This window comes from Heteronotia binoei, chromosome 1 (assembly GCF_032191835.1).
Source record: "Heteronotia binoei isolate CCM8104 ecotype False Entrance Well chromosome 1, APGP_CSIRO_Hbin_v1, whole genome shotgun sequence".
In the NCBI taxonomy this organism is placed as follows: Eukaryota; Metazoa; Chordata; class Lepidosauria; order Squamata; family Gekkonidae; genus Heteronotia; species Heteronotia binoei.
Window position 1 is genome coordinate 93938755 of NC_083223.1, and position 12990 is coordinate 93951744.

Sequence of the window (12990 nt, forward strand, 5' to 3'; positions counted from 1 at the left end):
CCCAAACAGATCCCCCAAACAGGGATGCCACTGTAGATTTGAGGCTAATTTTGCTATAGAGTTTTGCCCCCAAAAAGAGTGTAACCACACAGTGTCCCTAACTTGCTGACATCACTTCTTTGTGATATCAGCATTTTGTGGCACTCTCCCCCCCTCCTGGAAAGTTCCCTCCCACCCAACCTACTGACATGGCATTTGTTCCTGGCAGGCCTAAGGCCTGTAAATGGAGCCCACGGTATATCAGGGAGGCCCAACCTGTGCTTGGAATGAGTTTCACAAGGATGTGAGGAGGCTGTCAACCCTGCATGAGTTTTAGAGGCTCTGTAAAGTGGGACTTTTCTCTTATGCTTTTGGTGGCCCATGAATGAAGGTTATGGTTTGTGTCCTTTTATTTCAATTTCTGCTGATCGGATTTTTTTAAAAAAGAATGATGTTATCTTTTAGTCCTGTTTTTAGGGAGAAAAACAGGACATACATATTTCTTAAATATGTATATTGAACAGGATGCTTGCAAAATGCATATACACATGAGGGATGTGCATTTAAAAATACCATGTTAATTTTGTATTATCGTTTCATAAATGTTGGGAGTTCTTTTATCATATTGGTAAATGGTATCAAATATAATTTCCACTTTCATTAACATTGGACTCAATATTTGCCCATTATTTCCCATGGGGCAAATGGTGCTGTGACCCTGTACTCAGATTCTACCACATTCCACAACCTCTGCTTCATAGGTTCAGAGATACACATAGGTCAGGCAATCACAGTTCCATTTACCACCCGTCCTGTTTCTTTTGAACAGAGTCCCTTCTCTAATTCTCAGAAACGCTACCAGACAGGGCAACCAATCTTTTTATCAACCACTCCTCACTCAGACATTGCACAGAGTTTATTGTTACAAGCTGTCTTTCACCCATTCAGCATTAAGCTGTTGTGCTGGTTTAAGCTTCCAGGTCCTTACCCAGCCAGTTCTAACTTTTCCTCTAACTAAACTAACAGCATTAACTGTCAGCCACTCATCAACATTTCATCATTTCCCATTGGTATCTCTTTTAGAGAGGCAGGATATAATCTGTCTGTCACAGGTATGCGTTCCAGAGTGGTTTTTTAAAAATATCAGGATGCCCTCTCTCAAGCACAACAGATGAATAACAATTAAAATAAGAATAGCAAATTAATAACAAAATAACACACACACCCTCACCTCACCCCAGAGAATACTAACTTGTCACTTTTCTCACTAACTATACCAGGGGGAAATAAAAGCTAGTTACTACTAACAGTTAAAATGAATATGATCAGCCTGCAGTCCAGGTGAAAGTCCAGCAAAGACACACTAGATCCATGATGTCATCACGCCAGGGACATTGTGTGGTGACAATCTGGTATTTGGGGCAAAACTCTATGGTAACTATAGTGTTTTGCCCAAAATACCAGAACACTGCTATGTGACATCCCTGGCATGATGATGTCTTTTCTGTGTGAGGTCATATCAGGGACATTGCGTGTGATGATGTCATCGTGCCCTCCACTCCCAGAAAGTTCCCTTCCACCCCCCATTAGCAAGACCTTAGAACCTGGCAATCCTATTCAAGATAGCTAGACAGAAGCAACTTCAACTTTGCTATGTGGTCTGTAGATTTGTTTAGTTCTTCTTAGGCTAAGGCTAATAATGACCAACATATTCTATTTTTTTTTCAGTAACCTTAATGATCTTAACAACTGAGTAATGGTTTTAACAGTTTAATTTCCCTACATTGTACATGTATTTGCCTCTCCTTTGTAACGGTGAATCTGCATAATGTAGGAAGGAACTGACAACTTATCACTGCATCTCTATTAGTGTGAATAAGTTTTTTTGGGGGGCAGTTTAATTAAGATAAAAGATTCCAGATTAATTCTTAATTGAATAATTATATAAGACTCAGGCTGTAAGCTTTTCTCATACACAGAGCAGTTAATTTCATTGGCAGAGAAGGCAGGGAATGCAGGGGCAGAGCCCAGCTTGGCATTAGTGCGGCAACAAGGGCAATGAAAGAAAAAGTGATTATTTAAGCTAATGAATTGTGTAAAACAAAAATGTAGGTGTCTGTGAAACATTTGGCACAGTTTACTTCATGGCAGCAGTTTTTCTAGACATTTTAAACTGAGAACTAAGAAGAAAATAATAGGGCACCTGTTGGATATTCTGAGTAAAAATTCCCAGACTGGAAATGAATGCTATTCATTTTACATAATCTTGAGGAACATCTACATATAGGATTGCCAAGATTTGCAGCAGGCCAACTTTCATTTTTTTAAAAAAAGTATGTTTCTGTATCCTTCTGTTCCAGACATATGCCTTTTTCTTTATATCTGTGCAACAGAAGGAGGTAGAGGCTTACTTTTAAATAATAAAAGCTGGTAATTCAGAGAACCTGATATGCATTTTGCTGTACTATACTATTATATTGATGCAATGCTGTTCAATTACTAATTTTAAACATGTCACAGTGGTGGGAGAGAAAGTGGCTGCTACAACAGCTGAGTCTCACAAGTCCAGGATCTTGCCTGCCAGTCATTTTCTGGCTGTGGGATGGGTTCTGGTGTGACCAGTTCTGGCAGCAGTGAGAAGACATCATCAGGGATAATGGCAGTATGGTACGTCCAGGGCTGTCTTCCTCTCTTCCCCCCATGCATTCCTAGTACTTTTGCTTTAGGAGAGAGAAATGTGAAAAATAATGGTCCTAAATTATCAGGGTGAAGCCGTCAAAATAAATTATTATAAAAATTCAAATATTCTGGTTTATACTTTAGCAAAAGATAAAATAGGTTAAAAGAAATGGTCCAAATATCAGACTCTTATTTTTTTTTTTACATACAAAGATAATAGTTACACATATACAATAGATGGATATGACCAATAGACCATACATTTTCCAACCCCCTAGAGCCTTCCCCAGTGGTCAGTATTACAATTATAAAACAACACATATCCAGGAATAGATTTATGGAAAATATTTTCTTTAAAACCACGTGTTGCTTTCTCATGTGATGTGGAATTACTGAATGTTTACACAATACACCATGAATATTCTCTCATGGTAACTGTACATACTCTCCAAATTGTTCTACAATATCCAACATGTCTAGATGTGTGTCACTTCCATCAAAAGTAGCAATCAAGTTCCATTAAAAGCAGCAATCCATCAAAAGTAGCAATCAAACATCCAAACATGTTGGATATTGGATAGTCCCCAGTTTAACCCATAACTTGTGCTGTGTTTCCTTTTTAGGGGTGGGAAGACAAGCTATCAGACATTTTTACTGAATAAGCTTTATACACAAGAAGTATAATTTTATAATCCTTTAATTGTTATTTTATAATCCATTAACTGCTGCTAGACTGACATTGCAAAAATATGGAAACTGAAGAAAATTCCCAACAAGGAGACCAAGCTTCCCAATGGGATTTGACCTTCTTTACATTTTCCTTCAGTTTCTTCTTCACAAGTTCCCTCATTTGAGATAAGTTACACCTTCTAAATTTAAAAGTGGTTGTTTTGATCTTTTTGGACAGCTTCCAATAAATGTTGAACTTAATAACATTATGGTCACTGTTCCCAATTAGTGATATCACATGTATATCTCTTACCAGGTCTTGACCATTACTTAAGACCAGGTCCAGGATTGCCTCTCCCCTGGTAGATTCTGTGACCACCTGCTCCATGGCAGAGTCAGTGAGAGTATCTAGAACCTCAATCTTTTCCTCCTAACTTCAACACATATTGACACAATCAATGTATGGGTAGTTAAAATAACTTATCACAACGCAACTATTTCATCTAACTGCTTTTCCTAATTATTTTGCTATTTTTAAATCATCCTTTAAACTTTGATCTGGTGGGTGATAACAGACTCCCTGAGTTAAACTTCTTTTGGGGCACACCATTTCCACCCATAGTGTTTCTGTAAGCAAATCTACTATTACATTCTCAGTCTTACTGGACTGTATACCCTTTCTGACACACAGAGCCATTCCCTCTCTATCCTTCCCTCTCTACCCTTCCAAAATCATTTATATCCAGGAATCACTGTATCCCACTGATTTTCCTTATTGCACCAAGTTTCTGAAATGCCCACAGTGTCCTTCTCTGACATGAAGCATTCCAGCTTCCCCATTTTACCTCAGACTGTTCTAGCATTTGCGTATAAACATATAAAATTTCACACATGTTAGGCCTTTCCTCCTGTGGCCTCTAGACCTTGAAGGCAGTCAATGTTGTTTGCTACCCCTTCATTTCTGAGATGAACCCTCCCAAACCAGAGACATTTAATCTCCTGTCAGTTTTCCCCCAAGGTTTAGTTTAAGAACTGTTCTGCTACATTTTAAAATCATTGTTGCTGCTGCTGCTGCTGCTACTGCCAGCCGCTTTATTTCTTCTTGGGACAAGTGGAAGCCATCTCTTTTGTATAGGTCCTGCTTGTTCCAAAAAGCATACCAGTGCCTAAAAAATGTAAACTATTCCTCCCTACACCATTCACACATTGAGACTCCTAATTTGTGCCTGCCAAGCTGGCCCTTCTGAGAAGGCTACCTTGAATCTTCTGCCTAGCAGCCTAAATTTTTCTTCCAGGACCACATGACTACATTTCTCCACATCGTTGATGTGAACATGTCCTCCCCAGCACTGTCTACCAGCTATCTAGACCCTGTCCTCTACTTTTGCACCAAGCAGACAAGTCACTATGTGGTCAGTATATGGCTTTGCCATCCATCTATCTACATGCCTAAGGATGGAATAACCAACTACCAAGAGCCCCCCTCCTCCCTGCCCAGGGATGGTTCCTTAGTGTATACCTGCTCACCAACTGTAAAAGGAGCTCACCTTTTCATCAACATGATGTCCTGTTTCCTCTTGACTCTCATGCTCCCTGACAGTGGCAGGGCTGCCATTCTCAGAGTGGGATACATCTAATAAGTCACCAAAAATCTTATCTGTGCCTAACTGACTGTCTCTACTTCTCCAGATCAGCCGCCTTGGCCTCAAGGCTGCAAACCTGTCCCCTGAGAGCAAGGAACTTTCTTGCACTGAGCATAAACTCATGACTTCTGTCCAGATGGCAGACAGTCATACATACACTGGATAGCCTCCAACTCCCTGCTGTCATTCTACATTCATGATTGTTTTGTTTTGTTTGTTTTAATTCCCTCCTTTTTATAAATCTCCTGTTTATGTGGATTTGTTAGTGAAAAGTCTGCTTTCCCTATTAGGAATGTGAACAGCCCTGGCTTCCTTGCCCTGCACTAAACACACTCATCTGCTAAACTTGCCCTCTTATTCCCTTGTTCAAGACGCTTTGTCACTAGAGCTGAGATGCTTCAGCATTGGAGCATTCCTCTCCTTCTCAGACTGCCTTTTATTTTAAATGGTAATTTACTTTCAAATGTTATTTAGCTGTTCTATGCTTGGATTATTTTCTTGTAGGGAGGAAAAAGCCGTCTTCTTTAAAGAATGTGAGAATTAGGTTAAAATTTTAGATTTAGATTAAAATTGGACTATTTGCAATTTGTGTAGTTCCATTCCTTTTTCTGTTACAAAAACCTGCCTAAGGTTTGCCTTATCTGTGAACTCACTATGCCTAGTCTCTGGTACTATTATTTAAATATAGAAGTGTAAGAAGTTTCAACATGACATTGGAGTTTAAGATAGCCCTGTGCCCTCAGTTTTAATCCTTGTCCTTTGTTTGACGCTTTGTTTAACCCTTCTTGTACTATAGCAAAACTAGTCAAGATCATTTGAACCTATTTAGAGTTTAAAATTAGCTATTCCAAAGTTGTTTGGACAGCTACAACCCAACTGAAAATTAGAACTAGACCAGAAAATTGGAACAGAACTAAAATTAGCTACACCTGAATGGTCTGAGTAGCTACAACACTTAGAGTTACACAATGTTGGTACCTAAAGGTATTTTAACTACTACTACTACTACTACTACTACTACTATTTGTTTATTTATATTCCACCCATTCCCCCATTTGGGGGTTCAGAGCGGAGTACATCAAATAGAGATAAATCACAATAAAATCGTAATAAAACCAATTTCAACATTCAGCAAAGTGCAACAAAATGAGTCAGCAAGATGATATGACAGCAAGGTGGTATAGCACAGAATGGTACCACTATACAGCATGACATCCAGTAATACAGTAGGCAGTAGTGGGGGAGGCCTACCGGTCTAAAATAGATGCCCGCTGTCGCATCCAAAAACCTGGTGGAACAGCTCCATTTTACAGGCCCTATTGCTCTCCTTACTATTTTAATCCTTTTCACTTAGCCTATTTTGATAGAATTTTATATTAAAATAGATATAAATAACATATATTTTTAAAAATGCCACTTACCCTCTTTTTACACATCTGCTAAACTCACCTGTTTATTCCTTCATTCAAGACACTTTGTCACTGGAGCAGGGCTTGCTTTTAGGAACCCTAAGTAAATAGCTTGAGCCAAAAACTCTTATGTTAGTCATGGTGAATAAAGCTTTGTTACAAATGTAACAGACTAATTTTTCTTTCTGGGTTCTGAACTGTAAGTGACTGACAAGCAAAGAGATTTTGGGGTTATGATTGACAGCTCACTTTAAATATTGGCTCAATATGTGGAATAGTGAGAAATGTAAATTCTGTACTAGGTATTATTAGAAAAGGGATTGAAAACCCAAATACCAATACTGTAGTGCTGTATTTTTCAACTTTGGTTCAGTCACATTTAGAATACTGTATACAATTAGAGAAAATGTCACACAAAGGGAATGGAGAACGTCCCCTAAATATTTCAGTTTAGAAAAGAAAACTAAGTGAGTCATAATATATACCCATAATATATACCCAATTGTGCATTGGATAGTGAAAGCAGATGAAAGAGAACCTTTTTGTTACCTGTTCCATGCATCTAGATCTTGGTTGCACCCAATGACATTGGTGGGCAGCAGTACTTCTTTAGTAAATTGCTTGCCCACTAAATGGAAGAATAGCCATTAACCTAGCTTGCTTTAAAAGGGGATTAGTCATGATGAATAAATGGACTTTCCACGTTCAGAAGCAGTAACCTTCTGAACAGCAGTTCAAGTGGACAGCATTGGAGGCTTCCCTACCCTGCTCGCAGGCCTTCCATGCTGTGAGAAACAGCATGCGGGACTAGATGGAACATTGATCTGATCAGCATGGCTGCTCTTAAGACTCTTCATTTAAATAACCCCTTTAGTAAGCTGATTATGATGCTTTCAGCCTTGGTTATCAGATTTCATTTATTCCAAAATGAGCCTCTTTGCCTTAATTTACAACTCTGCTGAAAAACATTCCTATTATATACAATTGCTGATTTCATGCCAGTCAGATTGATAATTTCACTATGAGATGTAGGCATGCTTATTCACAGAGGTTAATTCAGGTGATCCAGCAGTGGCTAGGAATATGCTCCTTCGGTGCTCTGGCCTGTAAAGATTTTTATAAGCTTTTCAGGTGACTGAAGAGAAGCATAACCAAATATAACACATGGTCAGATGGAAACCAGAGACACAAGGAGTTATCTAAAAATGTAAGTTAAATGTGTTACTTTTCTATTTTATTATTTTGAAATGTATACTCTGACAGTCACTTCTGTGGCATACTATTCAGGAGAGAAATCAGTGTGAAAAGGATGTAGATTTTGCTGAAACCATTTAAAGTTATAGTTTGCTTAGTAAGAGCAAAATGTAATATTAAAATATTATTCAGATATTAGAAATGTAAACAAGTCTTTTCTTATAAGTGAAGACAAGGAAAGCCAAAATTAATTGGATGGAATCAGATTGGAAGAGTGGTGAAGCAGCAGTACTGCAGTCTGAGCTCTCTGCTCATGACCTGAGTTCGATCCCAGCAGAAGCACTGGACTCAAATCTAACTCTTCCTAGAAAAGTATCCTTAAGATTCCAGCTATTGTCACACAAGACTATTCTGTAGTTTAAATGGTTTGTTTCAGAATTGCAGTTTTGCCACAACTGTAATTATCGATACCATTGTTGGTAGCAAATTAATCACAACTACATATACAGAGATTCAACAGCAAAATATGCATGCTGTCCTTTATTAGAACCAAACAAAATGATACAAAACAGCACATAGGCTTTTGAGATCTTCAGAACTTTTCATCAGATTGAATATTTCAAAGGGGGAACAGGTTGGGAAAAAGTTATTTCAGGCTATTATGATGAAGACATTAGTCCCTTCCACTTTGAAAGTAAAGCTAATTGAGGAATTAGGGGTGAGCACCAAGAAAAATTTAATTACAACTTTAGATGCTGGCACTGGGGGAGGGGTATCTGTAATTGCTAATTTTTAAGTAAGACTGAGACTGGGATCAGTGTTCTGGGTGCTGTCATTCCAATCCCAGAGTAGTTTACCTGGGCCCAGGGACTGTCATTCCATTCTGGGAGCTGTCATTCCAGTCCCAGAATACTGAATCCACCCTGAAGGACATCATTCCACTCTGTCACTCCACTCACAGAGCATTTTATCTGCTCCTAGGGATTGTCAGTTTTTATGTGCTGTAACATATTGTTCCGATTAAGATTTCCTTTCTGTTTTATATCTCATTATGCCTCATGAAGGACTGGAGTGGCTGTTTTTCAACCAATTGATGCCAAAATTGCAGATGAATGCTGCCTCTCTAGTAAAGAACCAAGTTTCAAGTGAACTGGACCAGAGACCTATGCTATGGTCCCCTGAACAAGTTGCCCCACATCTCTATTACCAAACCATAGAAAAACAAAAGGAAACAGAGCTGCAGTTCTTTGTGTCTTATCACACAACTCTGCATGTCTTGAAGGATATAACTGGAAGAGAGAAATGTCATTGCTCAAAAAAAAATAGAATCAAGGAAAAACATGAGCACATGCCTCAGCCCAGGGCTTTTTTTGTAGCAGAAACTCTTTTGCATATTAGGCCACCCACCCTGATTTAGCCAATCCTCCTGGAGTTTACAGTAGGCCGTGCAATAAGAACCCTGTAAGCTCTTGGAGGATTGGCTACATCAGGGGTATGTGGCCCAATATGCAAAAGTTCCTGCTACAAAAAAAGCCCTGCCACAGCCAGCTAGCTGTACTCGAACTTGAAAACAACACAGATTTCTTCTAGGAGAATAGTTTCATTTCACAATGAATGTCAGATTCCTAATACTGTTCTGGAAAATGTAATCTGTCCTGAGCCTGTATGGGAAAGGGTGGAATATAAATCTGCCAAACAATCAAACAAGCAAACAAATATCATCATATATATTTTTATTGCTCACAGATCATTTGGTCATAGGCAATTGGCAATGAAATAAAAAAATCATCAGTATTATAGATTTTACAGAATTTACAAACAAATAATGGGAACGATCTGAAACAGCAATTTTCTTGTATATTTTCAGCTCAGGGATTTTGTTATGGATACTTTTTTAGGAAATGCCAGGGTACAGAATGGAGTTCATAAAGTCCCATTGGTCTTGAAGGATAAAGGACTATGGCAGACTTCATTGTGAATATAAAACATAGTGGCTAATCAAATGCCTCCCATGTTAGGAGCTCATAGGTCTCTTAAAAGATAATCCAAAGTTTTAATGTTAAGAAGGTTTTTCCTGTAGTCCCAATTGTTCAACTGATAAATATAAGAAGCTGTTGTCAATGCACAAGTTTACAAGTATCCAAGCATAAGTACATAATGTTTAGACAAAAACCTATACTGTAGAATTTTGTATGGAAAGCAGATTCTCCTGTTCTTTGTTGCAACTCTGTGGGTGATTACAGACCACTTTGGATGGACTCAGAGATATCTCAGAAATCGATCCAAAAAATCCTTCCACACACAAACTCTGCCAGAACTGTGTGAACTGGCAGAGACAGACCAAGAGAGAGATCTTGGGGTCATGGTAGATAATTCACTGAAAATGTCAAGACAGTGTGCGTTTGCAATAAAAAAGGCCAACGCCATGCTGGGAATTATTAGGAAGGGAATTGAAAACAAATCAGCCAGTATCATAATGCCTCTGTATAAATCGATGGTGCGGTCTCATTTGGAGTACTGTGTGCAGTTCTGGTCGCCGCACCTCAAAAAGGATATTATAGCATTGGAGAAAGTTCAGAAAAGGGCAACTAAAATGATTAAAGGGCTGGAACACCTTCCCTATGAAGAAAGGTTGAAACGCTTAGGGCTCTTTAGCTTGGAGAAACGTCGACTGAGGGGTGACATGATAGAAGTTTACAAGATAATGCATGGGATGGAGAAAGTAGAGAAAGAAGTACTTTTCTCCCTTTCTCACAATACAAGAACTCGTGGGCATTCGATGAAATTGCTGAGCAGACAGGTTAAAACGGATAAAAGGAAGTACTTCTTCACCCAAAGGGTGATTAACATGTGGAATTCACTGCCACAGGAGGTGGTGGCGTCCACAAGCATAGCCACCTTCAAGAAGGGGTTAGATAAAAATATGGAGCAGAGGTCCATCAGTGGCTATTAGCCACAGTGTGTGTGTGTGTGTGTGTGTGTGTATATATATATATATATATATATATATATATATATATATATATATATATATATATATATATATATATTTGGCCGCTGTGTGACACAGAATGTTGGACTGGATGGGCCATTGGCCTGATCTAACATGGCTTCTCTTATGTTCTTATGTTCTTATGTTCTGCCACCCGTCCTCATCCCATACTTATCCCATCCTCCAACCTCCACAGTGCAGCTCAAAAAGCTACCACTTCCAAAGTGATAGCAAATTTTTGAGCTGCATGCTAGTCGCCTCCTAAGCGTCTGGAAGCAGAATGGCACAAGCGGAATGGCAACATGCCTTGGCAGTGTGAAACCACCAAGCTGGCCCAAGTCACTTCCAGCTTTTTTCCCTTAAAAGCTACCCAGAGCACTTGAGTGCACAAGCACATGAGTGCATGATTCATTGGTGGAGAGAAAGAGCAGTCTGGCCTCTGAGGCATCCCCCCATCTGATCACACCAAGTCACCTCGCAGATGGGATGAGGCTGCTTCACCAGGGAGCATGTGGAGGATTTGGGATGGCTCTTTTTTGAGCCAGCCCGATTTGGGATGCCTCTGATCTGCCCCCCAAAGCCAATCTGTTATCACCCTATATAATGAGAAGCACTGGGGTCTACTCAGGAGAAGACAACTCTCTTTTACCCAAGAATACGCACATATTTACTACAGCAAACTAGCAGTGCCAGTCTTGCCATTACCTGTTGTTAGATATGGACTGGCAGAGCTTTTGTATGAAGCATCTTAGATTGCTATTAGCTAAAATACAAAATGAGCGGTATCTAATCTGCAAAATCAGATGTTTCTTGAAGTATCCCAAGCTACCAGATTTCCCATAACTTTCTTGGAGGCCTGTAGGCCACTCTTAAGACAGAAATACTGTATATCTATGACTGGAATTTTACTAATCCTAAAAATTATATCCATGGATACATTGGGCTTTTCAGTGGTCAGACCTCATGGCACTGCTGTCAGTTCTGCTTTCTTGTCCTTTGCTAACATAAAACTTCCTTTCAGTTTCTAGTTATTGGCTTGGTTCTTACAATTAACTTTGCCTGCGGAGGTGTCTTCTGGAGAACTAATTTACATTGTCAGAATGCTCTGGACTAGTGCAATTCCCAAATGATATTCACTAGATAAACTTATTTTGTTGGCTCTTGGCACTATAAAGAAAAGATAGTTATTGATTTTTTAAAAAAAGAAATAGTGTGAACATTTCTTTGTTGGTATCTACTAATAAAAAACCTTGAATAAGGGCAACAAATTTTGTTTTTAAATAAGACTTGTTAAGGAGGCTGTGAAAAGCAGCTTGCAGTGGACAAATATTTCAATTTAGTTGCTAACAGATTCAGCTCCTCAGCTCATCACATGAACAAAGTTTTGAATTTCTGTTTTTATCATCAGTGTCTATATCTGTTCTGCTTTTTAAAACAACAACCTAGCAACATAGCTCTGTAATGCAAGCACTTTCATGTTTAAATTGCTCACTTAGAAAACAGTAAATTATTTTCTATTGTTTAAAAAAAATACTCTGCAGTAGCAGAATGTCAAAGAGAATTAAGTTAAGTTTCTTCCTTTTGTATCATATAAGGACATGCATATTTGGACAATAAGCATGGCGCACTGGCCAGCAAGGTTTTCTTTGTATTCAGTGCTTATTTATTAAGTGTGCAAGATTGTGGGCCTAGCTGCCCAGAGAAAATATAGCTTAATGGCCAAAGAGGTATGCTATGCAGTAGCTAAATAGTATTTGAATTACCCTAAACAATGTAGTTCCTATTTACCCATTGTTTTGTGGGCCAACAGGTCAATATTTTCTGAATATACTTTATCCTCTGCTTACCAGAGATAAAAATAGGGTCCATACATCCTTTTTGTTTGTCTTTTTAAATGATTAATTCTAGAAAATAAGTATTTGAGGAAGCACAAAAGGGAATGGTTTTAGAAGAAAGAACATCCATGAATGCCAGGCATCCTATCCATTGGTTCGACAGATGACTCTTTGACAGACCCAGAGGCATCTGCAAATGAAACCTGCCAAAGAGGCAGATGCTGCTGATACTTAAGTAGTTTCTATAGCTTGTCATTTGGGTCCCATCATTGAATGCCAAAGGAGAAAAACTGGGCTGCAATAAATAAAGTGCTAATAGCTAAGTTGTTCTCTTTTTTAAAATGGTATTATGTTTTATTATAAGAAGATGCAAAGTATATCAGATTGATAAAGACTGCTTGGCATGGGATACAGATATTAGATTCTTAAAAAAAAAACATGTGGACATTTTACAGTTTAAAAAATGTCTGGTATTATTCTAGGATTGCAAGTAGGATGATAATTTTTATTATCCCACACTAAAAATCTAATCACTCCTACTTTCCACATGACATTGCTGCCATTCTGTTGAAACTGCATGATGACAGTAT